This window comes from Harpia harpyja, chromosome 18 (assembly GCF_026419915.1).
Source record: "Harpia harpyja isolate bHarHar1 chromosome 18, bHarHar1 primary haplotype, whole genome shotgun sequence".
Classification (NCBI taxonomy): Eukaryota; Metazoa; Chordata; class Aves; order Accipitriformes; family Accipitridae; genus Harpia; species Harpia harpyja.
The window spans coordinates 5,780,406-5,796,929 of record NC_068957.1 but is presented as its reverse complement, the minus strand read 5'-3'; positions in this window follow the sequence as shown (position 1 = coordinate 5,796,929).

Here is a 16,524-nt window from a genome sequence, read left to right as displayed (position 1 = left end):
TTTAATAGAAAAGAGGAAAAAAATTAATAATGATAATAACAACAAAATGACAATAATAATAATAAAAAGGATTAGAATATACCAAACAAGTGATGCACAATGCAATTGCTCACCACTCACCGACCGATGCCCAGTTAATTCCTGAGCAGTGATCACTCCCCACCCAACTCCCCCCAGTTTATATACTGGACATGATGTCGCATGGTATGGAATACCCCGTTGGCCAGTTTGGGTCAGCTGTCCCGGCTGTGTCCCCTCCCAACTTCTTGTGCCCCTCCAGCCTTCTCGCTGGCTGGGCATGAGAAGCTGAAAAATCCTTGGCTTTAGTCTAAACATTACTTAGCAACAACTGAAACCATTAGCGTGTTATCAACATTCTTCTCATACTGAACCCAAAACATAACACTATACCAGCTACTAGGAAGAAAATTAACTCTGTCCCAGCCAAAACCAGGACACCATAAAACTGAAAAAATATAAAAATACCTGAAAAATACGCCAGGAAAGAAAGGACTGAGCACAAACTCAATAAAAACTTTCAGGGAGGTGCATCAGTGCAGTAACCAGTAAGCTGTCCAGTTACAACCATGCAGCTGACTACTGCCCCACTGGTTTTTACACAAAACACATTGCTTATCAGTAGAAAACATTAGGATTGGATATTATATTTGTCTGTAATGCAGAAATACATGGCTAACACAAAGCATTGGACTACATGTACAAAGGAATAGTTATGAATACACAGATCTACTGGAGAGAAAGAGAACAATACTGCATTCATTGATCCCCACTTGGCAGCATGGGGTCAGAGACTCAAATATTTTGTTTTATAAACTGATTACAGCACTTGTGCTTTTAATTTTTTGGCATTAAAATTTCATAAGAACTTTAATGTTGACTTACTGCACATTTACAATAGCCGCACTGATCCAATCGACCATGATGACTCTAAAAGCCTTTTAACAAACTATATGGACTATAAACTAGCCTTGACAAAGGAGCCTTTAGAGACTTTCCAATGTAGTAATGTATGCTTTAATAGGGTTTGCTGTTAATTCTTTACGACAGCCTGAAATTCCATCAGGTGTTTCTTTTTGCTAAACCTTGCTAAACTTCAGAGTCAGTAAAAAGCTATATGAACAGGGTGAGGTGTGGCCTTCTGCGGTCAGCTTTGAAACTTCTCATAGTTGCTTTAGCTCATATCACCTCAGTTTCAGTTGAATTTCCAGCTGTATATCTTTCAGGATATACAATAACAAGCCAGAAAACAACAAAATGCTCTATTCACACTCCTCAGTAACTATGCATAATAATTTTTTTTTCCAATTTTTGCCTCTACCCATAAGCAACCAATTCATGAGTTGCTTCTGATATTCTGGAGTGTATTCATATCTCATCTTTGTTCACAGCTTAAAACTCAATTGCAAGGAATTTTTAGTTTAATTACTCAAAATTCACAGTAAGAGAGCTCATTCTAATTGGAGATTCAGCTCACATGGTATTATTTCTCCTCCCAATTTGGATTAATGTAATTCTTGAATTCAATGTGCAAATACCTACATTTAACACAGGCAATTTCAACTTTTTTTAATATTTGCCTAAAATTTGCTACAGTTTGTTTTTCTTCAACTTTTATACTTGCTTTCCACAGACATGGTCTTACGTAGAGGAAAAAGACTTTCTGTTTTTCTTATCTTACAATGTAAACAATATACACAGATTAAAGCTAGTGGTAATAATAGCAATCTTAACTCATTTCTGTAATTTGTACTTTGACAAAAAGATTTCTTAAAAAGATGTGACAAACCAAGTATAATATGTTCCAGATTTTATTATTAATATATATGGAGTAGTCTAGGCAATCCTCAAGGAAACTAAAAGGGAGGACTGAAAAAAGGCAAATATTTTTTAAAACACCCTTAAAACTTAATACCCAGCCACCTTACCAGGCTGACACATTAATCAAAACAGCTCAAAAATGTTCCGTGTAAATGCATGATCTAATAAAAAAAGGACAGTCCCACCACTTCATTCAGGGCGTATAGACTTCAACCTCATTCATGACATGATCCTTGAATTCCCCAGTCCACTTCAGTCAGTCTACATCACCTTCATCAGCCTGAAGGTTAAGACTGTTTACACAAACCTTGCCCATGGTAAACTACTGTCAGAGAACTGGTTTCACCCAGATAATTCACACCACATTAATGAATGCAAAATGCTATCTCAGCAAAAGCTTTCTTTGGCAAGATAAATAATGGAGCAGAAACAAAGAGCACCCCTCTTTGTGTTTCCTACCACCCCACAGACCATCAGAATTCACACAGAATTCCCACATGTAGATATTATAATATAGTAATATTATAAGAATATAGTATAAGAAATAAGCCAGTGTAATTCAGCTTTCATAAAAAAAAAAAATAGTATCCTAGTTTTCTCTAAAGTTGACAAAGAGGATACCTCTCCCCCAAAATCATAATAATTCTCTTCATCCATATGCTTTTTTCTTTTAAGAAAGGTATTTTTCATTAACTATCCCATAGCATAAGAAACGTACTAGCAACATTACAAGCAGAAAATTTGTTTGTAAATGGGATTGGAAAAGGCAACTCAAAGACAAGTGGAAAGTTGAAGAGTTGAAATATCTGTTGGAGTCTTGTTTGTTTAGATTAGCAACTGATTACCACTTGCCCACATCAATTGCAATCAACAGTATTTATATTTATCCTTGGCATTTCCTTCTGAGCTATCAATCAAAACATTTCTTTCTGGTTTTCATGTTAATGCCCACTTCTAATCTCCAATATATGTGCACTTAATCCTTAATTCAACAACACTTAAACATGTATTATTAAAAGCAAGAAATAGTGAAATAATTTAGTGAGTACGGGTGAATTTATGTTCCTGACAAAAAGCTGATCCTTTCCTTTAGGATTTAACTGAATTGAAGCTTTATTAAGGTGAAAATTGCTCCAAACATTTGAAAATTTACTTTTCCAGTAAGGACTAATATTGAAAGGCTATTATTCTGTATATAGCAGTACATTATCAAACCACCCCACAGCTCTTTTGTTTCCTTAAAATAATTTTTTAACTCTTAAAGCTTGAGCTGTAGATCCATCAGCTTTTCATACCAAGTTAAAAATGGTCCATCTTTATGACCATCCTTTAAAAGTGAAAAAAGCTAATAGAGATTATTAGTTTCTATTTGCTATAAAGATTTAAAATATATACTCAGCATGTGATTAATTTCTACATTCTGGAAGGTTTCTGGGGTTTTGGTTGTCTGCTTGGTTTTTTAAATTCCACTAGTCTATTTCTGCAAGTATTCACAACTGTTGTCCAAATATGAGCATACCAGAACCTACCATTCTCAAAGATGCAAAAACTGCTAGTGTATTTCCCAAATACGACATTCTATTTTTTGGGAGAGCTGCAGCAGTAGCTGTAATAAAAAAAGAACTGATGCAGTATGGGGTAGACAGAAAATCTTTTTGAATGTTTACAACTTTGGGGCCTGATCTTGCAGTTCTTGCATTATCAAGTTTCCATGAGGTAATGTCGAGAATGTTCTAGATGAGGAAGATAACTAAGTGAACATTCTCTCTCTATTTCAGAAAGCTAGATTTCAATTCCTCATATTTGGCTATTAAGAATGCCTGAGCATAAACTACCTTGGTCTTTGGCTCACTCACAGATGTTCACTGAGAATATTATATTCAAAACTCAACATGTTCATTGCACATAAGGCACAAGGCGTGCTTCTGCACCATACTTTCTATGGAAAACTCACTATGGCAAGGTTTCCATTTAGAAATATCCTTATTATAAATTCACTCTTTCTACCTTTAAATCTGTTTATTTACGGAAAATATGGAGCTTTAGTGAATATTGAGTCTAAGTGATATAAAGGCTTCCACACAATGTAGATTCTTTAGCACATTTACTTCATGTCTCTGGGTACACAGGTATACCACCTACTTTGACCAGTTCTTCCAAGTGAGTTGGAACATGCAAAGAAATTTCCTTCTGGTATTGTCAGAATTATCCTAGATCTCCTAATTTATGTGATATTCAGCTCCTAATAATGTACTGAATTATTATTTTAAATACAAGTATACAGAACTTTCAAACTGGTAGAACCTTATGAATGACTTTTGAAAACTTCAAAGCCAGGCAAGGACTTTGCATTTAAATTGATTTTTCTGAAAGGTTTCCCAAAAAGGCCTATTTTCATGGCCATACTTAGTGATATCTAGGAGGATACCATAAAGCATGGGTAGCCTAGAATAGAATGACAGTCATTTACATACAAATGAGCTCATTACTATTGAATTTTTCACCAGCTGTTGATTCAAAATTTGAAAGATGTTTTATGAATCTACATAAAATATTAAGCGATGGCCATTCTGCTATCAGTGTCCCTTATTAATTCTTTGTAGTAGTTTTTATCTACATTTTAGTAACTGTCATTCCATATGTTAATTTTAATCAAACCATTACACGCCGAAATTTTAAGCTATTTTCAGAAATATTTCCAACTGTAAAGCACATTGCATTGCCTAGTCATGAGAAGTTTAAGCTATGACACGACAAGCTAACAAAATATACATTCATATTTTAATGGAACCAATATGCTACACTTCCTTTCAAGGAAATACGTATTCTACCCAACGCTTAAAGCAACACCAAATTTATGGGCAATCTCTGCAGAAACTTCCTTGAATAAACATTCACCTCAAAAGGATTAACATACATCTTTTCAGAAGCCAGCTCTTAATCACTATTCTGGTTGTCTTGCTTTGAAGCGGCAGGAACACTTATTCTTCATCTACCTCGTAGCAGGTAATATGCTAGACCCCATTCCAAAACCCTCACCTGGGTAACTCCAGGGAAGATTTAATTTACACACACACAGAAATCTTTATCTACTCATTAAGAATGACTTATTTACAGAATGACTTTGACTAGATTCATGTTACATTTCATGCACTCTCTTACATGGTAATAGCATGAGCAGACCCAAAGGACATGCGCCAGCTTTGGAGATCTACTAAGCAATATCTGCCAGAAGGATATTGCACACCTTCAGTGGTGCTGTCACCTCTTCCCTCTGCAGATGGGCAATAGTAATTAAAGCAGTTTATTAATTATTTAATATGAAAAACTTAGAAACTATCCAGAAAGAAAAAGAGATTCTGTCCTAATGCAGCAGCACAAATTCTGGATCATAGGCAATAAGCAACCATAGTGTTGAAAATTATCCCTAAAGAAGTAAGGTCCTCCTAAGCAGAGGTGATCTAACTGAATTAGGACTATGATGCCTCAAACAGCAAAAAGATAATGCCATGAATGTAACAGGAAATAAAGGGAAACAAATGCCTATCCCTGCTCCCAAATTAGTGCCCTTAATCCAAAGTACCCAGTGATGACCAGTACTTCTTCATGTCCGAGTTTCTTAAATCCCAGAGGTACTAGATTTTGTTGCTCTACCATCTCAGAAAGCCCAACTCCTCCTCTTGCCACACTTAGATCTATCCTTCAATTCCCTCGTTGGTGGGGATCTTAGCATTGCCACTTTCAACCTTGACAAAAGACAGAGTGCAGCCCTTTACCACTACAAGGCACAATTTGTTTAAGCAGCAATTAGGCACATTCAGAATCAAAAGACGAACAATGCAGGACAAAAGAAAACAAAAAAGGCTTGGAGCTTGCCAAACGATGACTAAAAAATAGCTCAGTTTGAGGGCCTAACCACAACATTTCAGAGGAATTTCAAAAGGTGGTGTAGACACTGACACCATTCTTGCATGCCAGATTTTGATTCTCATAAAGCTGCAGCAGTGTATCATCCTATTCAGCTATCCTTTGGACTATAAACTTCCCCATCACTGAGCATGAATTAATAATTTCTAAAGTGGTGGATTTTAGTTTAAACGTTGCAGCACATTACTGTTAACATTATAGCTTCTGAAACTGCAGATTGTGTACGATTTTTCATGAGTTTCCTTCCTGCAGAGTTTTTGGAGGAAACAAGCATTCATGAACAAAGCTTTGCTAATTATCTCGGAGCCTGCCTGTCTGAAGGGGCCATCAGTAATGAAAAATGAGAAGCAATCAGTGAGAGACTTCAAAACACAAGAAATTGGCAAGAAGAGCACAGCAAACCAAAACGTAATTGTATTCTAAATATTGCATCAGCTCCAAAATTAAAAATGTATAAATATAGGAAAATTCTTTAAAAGAGATTATAAGCATAATTGGAAGGTATATAGAGCCGATTAACACATTCGGAAAAAAACCTTTATATTTTGAATACGTTATTCTTCTCATGTACTGGTGGGTATGTATCTAGCTTTAATTTCAACACTTTTCATGAATAGCCAAGCTAGAAAACCATTGAGGGCATCAGCAAAAACTCACTTGAAATTCCATCTTACACACTTAAAATGTAGCTTATGCAAACTCTGCTTGTCATTGAGATCTTCTCATATGCATCAAAATGTAACATTACACCAAGAAGAGAGTTTGGTGCAGTGTTAAATGGAACATGTCAGAGGAGATGCAAAAAGATTTACCCCTGAAAAGCCACCATACACAATCACAATAAAAGATGTCATCCTGATATCACACTGAAATACTGATGCATCTTCACACCAACATAAATTCAAACTGATAAATTAAGAAATATATATCCAAAATCCTGCTGTATAATCTGATTAATAAGGACATATAATAGAAGAACACGCTCTATTTCAGGAATGAATCAATGAAGTGATTACAAACTTAGAGTACTGCGGAAGCAAAGCATGCAACAGTGATCCAGCATATCATATGGCCCTAATATACATGCCATCATTCAGCTATATCCTGAATTGTTTCCGAGAAACTGTTTGTATTTACATAAAATGCTAGGGTTATCCACATACTTTCTAGACCTACAGATTTTTCTGTGTCGTCTTTTTTTTTTCCTGTGCTAAGTTTCTCCATAAAATTCAAAACCAAACAGAAGTATCTCCACCAGAAGATATTTGCTTATTTTATGCTCAATCTATTCCCTTAAGAGATAAGTGTTGTCAGAGGTTCAGCAGTGGAAATTAAAATATTTACGCTACATTTAACTTTCCAAAAACATTCTATTTGAGCCAGGATTGTTGCCCCTGATGAATAAAACAGCTAAGAATTGGACTAGGCTTTGAGAGAAGACAGTATTTCACTGTATCTTATACTTTAGTAATATCTACACTCATTCCATGTAAATAGGCTGTGTCAAACCAGACACCCAAAATACTAAAAGAAACCATTGCTTTAAATTTTGAAGTTCCAAGGAGAGAGAAAATAGATGTTAATTAAAATCTCAGATTTGGATTATTCAGAGAAGAGTCACATGCAGGCATTATTTTTCTAGTATTTATTCAAAGCTTAACTGAGCCTTTAAACCTGTCAAAGTTTGATTGTGACTAATTGTTCATCTGTAAGATTGTTGATAATTTTCTAGAAGTTATCAAGGACTATTGCATAAACTTCTTAATGGAGTTGGAAAATCCATATTATTAGCATGATAGAACATAAAATCTTTGAAATATAAATGGTTTGGGAATAGACAGAAAAGGGGAGAATTTAATACAATCCATACACCTACTTAACACAGAAAATGGCTAATAACGTAGAAACTACTATGAGAATGCAGGGATTCTACTCCACTCCCCCACCTACACCACTACCACCACCCCCCAAAATTCTGTGGAAGTAAGGAAATTCAGAGTAAGTTGTGTGCTATAAAGTTTATGCACCACATGCATTTTTACATCTACAACTGTCTGGCTTCTGTCATCTTTTACTTCAGAGTCATTGTGTCAGTTCTCCTGAAGGGCGCAAGTATTGGCTTGCCCTTCCTATATTGCTAGCACAAAACAACAGTCTCCAGGCTCCAGGAACTATTTTCAGAAACATCAGAAAATAGTATTTATGTACACACACATACACAAATACAGATGTGTATCTTGTAGAAGCACCTCAGATCATGGGTCATTACATTGGATGGAAGTGACAGAAACCAGAGAGAAATAAAGTAGCTTCTGCAATCCTGTATTATTTGCTTCATGTAATTCTAAAATACTACAGATCATTTCTGTAACAGCGAAAAATCATAAAAACCAGAATGTTGAAACCTTTACTGAGTTCAATGGATTACTCCTGTGAATAACTGGTTACAATATCAGTAATTTGTAAGATAAGGACAGTAAGAAACAGTGCATATTCCTCTGTAAAAATTTTTTCCTTTTTTAACAGTCATTCCCAATAATCAGACATCCATGTAACCTAAAATGCAGCATTCTATTCCAGTTTTTAAATTTTGAATTCCAACAGAAACACAGCTTTCCTGTTCAAAAATAAATATGTATAACAATAAACTCTGCATACTGATAATTATACGTTCAATTGAAAGGCATAAAATTGTTTTAAAATACTTTTCTAGACTGTAAGAAATTGTAGTTTTACAGAAACCTGTCCATGTAGGGATCTAGGAACAGCTATTATTGAATAACTATAGACAGTCTAACCTATGCACTGTTTGCCTTTATAAAATACTTTAGAAGTCAAAATACATATTTTCCACGCACAAAAGAACTACTCTGTAATTGTAGGTGAATGAAAGTGCAACAAAACCAACAAACTTTTCAATAGGACGACTTCATTTTTACTTATAGATGCAAGTAAGAATGCAAAGAATCAGGAGGGAGGTCAAACTGCACACAATATTGGTGTCAGTTGGCCAGGTTCTGAGGAATCCCACACATACATACACTACTCATCCTAGTTAAGACGTTATCCTAACAGACACACATGTAACATCCCAAAACACATATTCCCATCTTTTAGCATGCAATGCTTAGATGCATAAGAAAAACTAACACAGCGCTCTAAAAGAAAGCTGAGCTTCTCTTACGTCTACAAGAATTCTTATGCATGACCAAAAGAAAAGAAAATCAGCTCAAAGAGTTTATTTACAGAGTAAGAAGGTACATCACAATGCCCTGTTAAAGAAACTATTTGCAAGACTTAAGGCAAAGTCTAACCACAATTTGACTGATTTGAACCAGAGCACACAATGGGATTAAATGGTTGATTTTTTTAAGACTAAACTTTAAATTGCAGGGAACGCATGTTACTGTGTATGCAGTTTGTAGGGTAACAGAAGCCATCTTTAACTGACCTGAATTTCTGGACACTAAGAGTGTCCATATTAATTAACAGATAGCTTGATTTAAATTACAGCAACCATTTTATCATAAGATTATCTCAGTAATAAAAATTAAATAATTAAAATGCTACAAACATAAATCCATATTTTTCAGGGTATGAATAGGCATTTTGCTGATGAATTTATGCTGTTCTTTATATAGCCAGATTATTTGACAGACTATTTTAGAGTGATCCACGTCAAAGACAACATACCGGATTCAACAGACCACTGCTCTATTTCATTACAGAAATTCAAGGATTCCTAAAGGGTCTTTATTCCAATTGTTAAAGTAGAAGCCTTTATTGTTGTCCCACAGGGCCCAAAATAACCTTGAATATTTTATCAAGATTAGGATACAAACAGCTTCTAGCTTTTATGAAAAATGATATTGCTTATACTGGTATCAGTAGGATACTTTCAATTTTTTTTTTTTCCAAATGATAAAGAAGATTTATTTTTATTTATCACTGAAAGAACTGGTACGATTGCAAAGGATACACACGGGAAATAACAATGGAAACCATTTGCTGATAGCAACGTTTTTACTAACTGCTTCAATCCACAGGAAGTGGAAAAATATCCAAAAGTTGTTGGCTTTAATCCCCTTCTTACATCAACTCTTTGATAATTAGCTATGAAGTATCCCCTTATACATTATGCTTGCATGGTCCTGATATTCTGGCTGTAATACATAGCTCCTTTTCCTTCCCATTGTTTTCTTTTAGAGAGAGAGTCTTCCCTCAATGAGTAGGTGTAACAAATTGACAAATTTTTGTGTACTTGTTCACTGAATTGTACTAGGTGGAAGGGCCCATTTGTCCAACACAAGAGAGGAGGTATCACTTCAACTTGTGCATGAAGTTCTAACGTATCTTCACCTTTGGTTGCTTTCAGAATAAAGATCAGACAGTTTCTTTCTGAATGTCTGACCAAACCCTTTTTTTTCCCAGAGCTGAGTTACTTTTTCATTTATTCCATTCACATGTAGGTTGCGTGCTTTATCACAGCATCACAAAATGGTTGAGGTTGGAAGGGACGTTTGGAGGTCATCTGGTCCAAACACCTGCTCAAGCAAGGCCAGCTGGTGCTGGTTGCCCAGGACCATGTCCATACAAATTCTGAACATCTCCAAGCTGAGAGATTCCACAATCCCCCCGGACAACCTGTTCCATCAGGCTCACCCAGTCACAGACAGAACAAAACACTTTCCACAGCAGTCAAAGGGGACTATGAAGAAGACAGCTCATCACTACGAAAGTGTAAAGAAAGATATGAAAGCAAAATTATCTTTTCTTTGGCCCTCTGGCACCGTATTGGAAAAAGACACAAACAGCAAGTCTTAGCTTTGACATGGAACCTGCTCCACTCTTGGATCTTGAGTAGATGTGCCTCCCAGTATACTTTCTCGGGGTAGTTATTAAATTGGAAAGGCCTTGCAACTAAGCTTGAAGATTGTTCTTCTAGGGACAGATGGGAAGAACAGCACGGGTACAAATCTGCACCATCCCAACAAGAATAACGCATGTAAACTCCATGAAGAAATTCATTGACTTGTTTTTCTTGAAGTACTTTGAGAGCTTTTAATACAAAAGCTTACTCTGGTTCAATATTACCACACTAAGAACAATAAGCATTTTAAAGGCCTCTGGTTAGTGCATAAGAAACTTCAAAATTAATTTTGAAGCTATTTTCTCTTTTTACTTGATTTACTTTTATTCCACAGCAATGCATGGAGAATGGAAAACCACATGATTTCCTTGACTTTGTGAATACAATTGATAAAGAGAGTCTGCCTTTACTTTTTAGGACTCCAAAAGGATTTAACATACAAGATAAAAAAAGCCTTTTTTGTTATTCATTCAAATAACCCATCTAAATTTTGTTCCTAGTCTCTTTCTCAATATGAAAATTCTCTAAATAGCATCAGAATGTCAGCAATGTTTTGAAAAGTTACAAATTATTTAAGCCTTTCTAAAAGCTTCAGATGAGAGTTTAAAAATATACAGGATACTTTTTCCTGTACTTCATATAAATTTACTGTAGCAATAAATTCTGTTTAAAAAAGCTGCCACGATACTATGACACTTCATGAAACATTTCTAAAAGATTCCATATTTTCTGTTGAAAAGTTAGAAAAAAGTTAGGTGGTTGGTTGTTGGGTTTTTTTTTTTAATGTAATCATGCTATTTATTTTTGAAAGTACTCTGGCTTTCAGAGTTATGCCTCACTTGGATCCAGGATTAGTAAAATTACAGTTCTAAAAACTAGTATTTCTCACATGAAAGACCACATAGAAGTCCTACCTGCATCATAGAGTCTCCTACCCAAATCTAGTGGCCACGTACAATCTTATTCAATAGAAGTGCAGGCGACAGGCTAAGCACACACAAATTAGCAATGGGAACTTCTGTAGCTCATTCATATAATCCGATGTCTTTAAATTGTGGCATTATGTTTGTTTCTCCTGTCTATGCGCTCAATGCTTTGAAGATATAAGCAGCTAGAAAAACAAATACCTATAAGTAATTATATTATACTATTAAAATAAGAATCAATATTCTACTTAGAATGAAAGAAAAATTATAAATATATTTGAAATATATAATCCAGTAATTCAGTAAGTATTACTTCTTTTGCTACTCTACAATGTCCACCAACATTGTAATGATCTTGTCTCTTGTTCTTTATGGACCAAATTTTTCTACTTACACTCACCAAGATTAACTTTCCTATGAAGGACTGTTCAACATGAAATTAAGGAGAGATAAAAATAGTTTTGTGTAGCATGGTTGGTGGTTAGATTCTTCAGGAGTGTTGATCACATACTACTGCTCTGTTTCTTCATTGGAAAAATCCATTATGAGTCTTCAGGGAAGCAGGCAACTAATCAAGTGTGTGCACAGAATTACTGTTTCCAATAACACTGCTGAAACTTAAACTAAAATTTGTGCTTAAATTCTACAAAGGGCTAAGATTTTTTATAAGGATACTTACAGAAAATTTACAGGATTCTTATTCATTTTCTGAGTGTTTGGATATACGGTTCTAAAGTTCACTTCTAGGTTAAGAGAGGTTGGTTTGCTTAATTGGCGATAAACCTAAAAGATCATTTCATAGAACGTATTTTGAATCTAGTGAAAGGTCATCAAGAAAGCAAAATCTTAAACCTGAAAGTGTTAGCTGGGAATATGCTCTTTCTTCCCCTCTTAACTGAGATTTATCATCTTGAACTAGGACAGGTCCTTGGAACTGAGGAGAGGCAATAATCCTGTTCATAGTTTTGTACTCCTAGGGCCTTTTCTTTGTGGAAGAAACCTAGCTACCCTTTTTGGCTGGTGGTACATTTCTGTTCCAATCTCTATGCATTACCTCTAAAATCTGGCTGGAAGTAAAAGGAGTTCTCAAATATAGGACATAGTGACACTTCACACTGATTTCCTGACCGCTCTACATGTGTTATGACACTAGTTTATCCTAAATATGTTTTTAGTACATCCACCTGCATTATTACAAGTGCCCAATTATTTAATATAGTAACATAGTATTTCCACAGGCAACAGAGTTTTACTTTGATTTAAATGCACTGTAAAACACGTATTAAGCAAGTACAGAGGACAGACTGTACTTCATACAAATGTTAGATATCACTGTAAAGAAGAAATAGCCTAAAAATCATTAAAGATGAATGAACTAATTAAAACATTGCTTTCAAGAACTAAATAGTGAAAAACATTTTCTTTTAAACTGAGTATCTTATTTCAATAAATTATATCTTAAGTACAGCTTTCAAGATTGATTGAAGATGATGCATGTTTAAAATGTTAGCTATAGCTTCATATGTTTAAAAAGTAAACTATAGATGTTTGCTATTGTTCAGGGCTTAAAATCTCGAATGATGATTTTTAAAAATGGTGTTAATTTTCTCTTTGAGCTTGACAAATTTGCCAAAATGTTAACAACTCTCTCAAGTCCAGAGAGAAGAGATTTAGAGTTAGTATTTGCAGCACTTTATTTCCCAGCCATAATCAGTCTCATTGGGGTTTTTTTGTTGTTTTTTTTTTTAAATTCCAACTACGTGCTTTGCATTTGATTTATGAAAGTACAAATAACTAATGAGGAAAAGGTCACATCCAATAAGGACTGGAAACACACTGGAATTTTATTCTGAGAAGTAACAAAGCAGAAAACATTTACCTCCTCACTCTTCAATGCAAATCTTGATTTTTTTTTTTTCCCCCAAGTGGACTCTGGAGAATCATGACATACAGGACAGCTATGGAATCAAGCAAGTTTTCTTACTTTCTTTCTAATTATTTCCCCCCCCCCCACTTGTATCCCTTACATATCTACAACACATTACTCCTTGTGATTTAATCAACCTGCATTAGGAGAAAAAACATTGTTCACAGAACACAAACTGATTGCATCTGTATAAAATTAGATTGTTACTTTCAGGTTTCTCTCAGTTTTCAATGTTAGGTTCATGTTCAAGTTTTTTGCCTTTTTCATGATTTCACTCATTTAATGAAAAGGATTTCTTTGAGCAAATTACATCCCAGAGAAAGTAAAATAACACTTAAAATTAGACTTGCTAATACATTCATACGCAAGAGCCCTAACATTTCCTCTAAGGAATTTCAATTTCGATTTTAAGAAATCACAATAGGCATTCAACATTGTAAGATAAAGTCCCATGGAGAATCCTTCACCCTTGTTTGTACATCTGAGCCTAAAGTTGTAATCATATAAGTCATCTGTGATTTGACAACTTTTGTTTCACTTGGGATGGGAAGAATATGCACATCCAGCGTTTTACTCTAGTTTCCTCTATATTGATCACATATAGCAAAAATACTTGAATGAAATGGAAAGGCTCCATTAAGCAGGTTTTATTTTTAGGAATTGCAAGAAAAATAAATTGTTCAAACTATGAAAAAGAAATTGCACTCAGAATACTTCCCAGGAGATGATGATTTAGAAGTGCCAAAGGAAGAGCGAGGGAGCACCTAACAGCAAGATTGGGGTGTTGACTACTCTTATACCCTGACAGGACCTCAGGGATTTGGAGACTACACACACAGCTGAATGGAACAGTTAATTTCATTTAAAACATCTAGTTTCACTTAAACTGGTTTGTTTCCTTCAGCTAAGACTCTACCATTGAGATGAAGAGGTTGTTCCTCTTAAAATGTCTTCCAAATAATCTGAAATTCACACCATTACTCAGATTTCCTTGATATTTGACCTGTTGTATGAGGGTTGGATTTTAATATCAGAGTTATGTAAGCCATTAATTCCTGAGATAGTATATCTACCTTTTTAAAAGCAAAATCTATTTTAGGACAGGGTTCTATTGGGGGCATGAGATGTTAAGTTCAACAAACCCCAACATAGCTCTTAGTAGGCTCAAAAGGGGTTTAGTCAGAAAACTTTGCCTCATGAACTTCAAGCAATAAAACTTCCATTTACAGATTAACATTCAACAAGTTATTGAATAAGGAACTAAATGCTGTAAATATGAGCAAACACCACCGTGCAGAACTAGGTAACTTCTCTGCAGCAGTACAGGTGAGTTTCTCTCTGCTATCACCAGAGAGCGAGCACTAATCTGGAGAGATTTTTATTTCCTCTGCATGAGAAAATAGCTCTCAGATCCACGCATGCAAATCCATGAGAAGATACGTTTTTAGGAAAGTTTTCCTGAAAGAAACGTGCCTTTCATTCAGATATACACAATACTATTTGTAGCCAAAAGTGCAAGACTTGTGAGGCACTAACGGTTTCTGAAATGTTAATAGCTCAATTAAATGAGAAGGGAGAACTGGATATGAGGAAAGGGGCCCATATTTTCCAGCTGCACGATTGAGACATCCAGGAGAGTGTACATCAGTCTTTTCTCATGTGCTTAAATGTTACTGTAACCATTGTGCAATAACACTGCTAAGTTACTGGGACACTAAGTCCCAATATGGTGATTTCTTTCACCAGCCCTGTTAGCAGCTCCGAACACTTCAAACTATAACAACGTATGTGATGATATGAGAAGAAAAAAGACTCTCATAACATCTTTCACCTTCAAAGAACATCTTCAGAGTAAATCTGGAAGTTTCTGTGGAAAAACATCTTTAAAAAAATCCTGGAGAATTCAATAACATCATCAAAGTGGAGTTATAGTTGCCAGGGAAGATCTTAATCCCTTCTGAAACATCAAGTTTACTCAAATTCAAGTCCAGTTTAGCGAGTATATTTCTTAATTCTGTCTTAGGTTTCTGCTACCAAGTGACCCTAAGGCACTGATAGAGTCACACATCTGCTTTTGAAAGGTACCGATTAAAATACCATGTCATCATCCTACTCCAAATATAATTTAGCATTTGCCAAATTTTACCAGCCTATTATCCTTTTCTAAAACTCTTCACTTTTAAGCGTATGATACTACCTCAATGTTCACTTTCAGTCACCCAAAATCAAATCTCAGGGCTACACTCATAGCAATGTAACTGCTGACAACTACCACAAAACCATCCTTGCTACTGACACAGTCTACTAAGTGCAGATCTGAAATAAGGCCTGATGGGCCCATACATACCACCTCCTTTTGAGCAGATGAAAGCAAGAAAATAGGGCTTGGTCCACCAGTTTATACATAGATAACCACCACAACTCTGCCAACTTATTTCAGGTAATGCTTCAGTATTGGTACTATACAGTTACCTCCAAATACTCACTACTTATTACTCGTGCTGGCCAGTTCTGACACAGGAAAATTAACATTTGGTTTCTTAATATTTAAAATTTCACTTATATCAGTTTTATTATTAGACAAGAGATATGCCCATACAAACTTAATTCTGTTAAAATGTTTGCCATTGAATTTTAAATAACTCAAAACTGCTGATGGTTTCTCATATTAAAACAGTATTATCATTTAAATGAAAGTGACCTTTTATAGACACAACAGTACTGCCAAATTCTTTATTTAAAGCATCATCTCTCTCGAATAATATAGATCTTATACTTAGGCTAACCTGAATTAAAGTCTAAGCCAAAACCACAATAAGATTTTCATACAAAGCAAGAATATAAAATTCATATAAATAAGAATGAGCAATACTTCCTCTCCTTATGCTTCTCTGAAAGTTAAAACAACCAAGTTCACTTCCGAAGAGAAGTTTAATACAGCTGGGATTTCTAAATTACCATTTCTTAGGTTTGACACATCTCCCACAGGGAAGGAAGGAAAGTTGTCTAATGCATTTCAGCAATGAGTTTGCTTC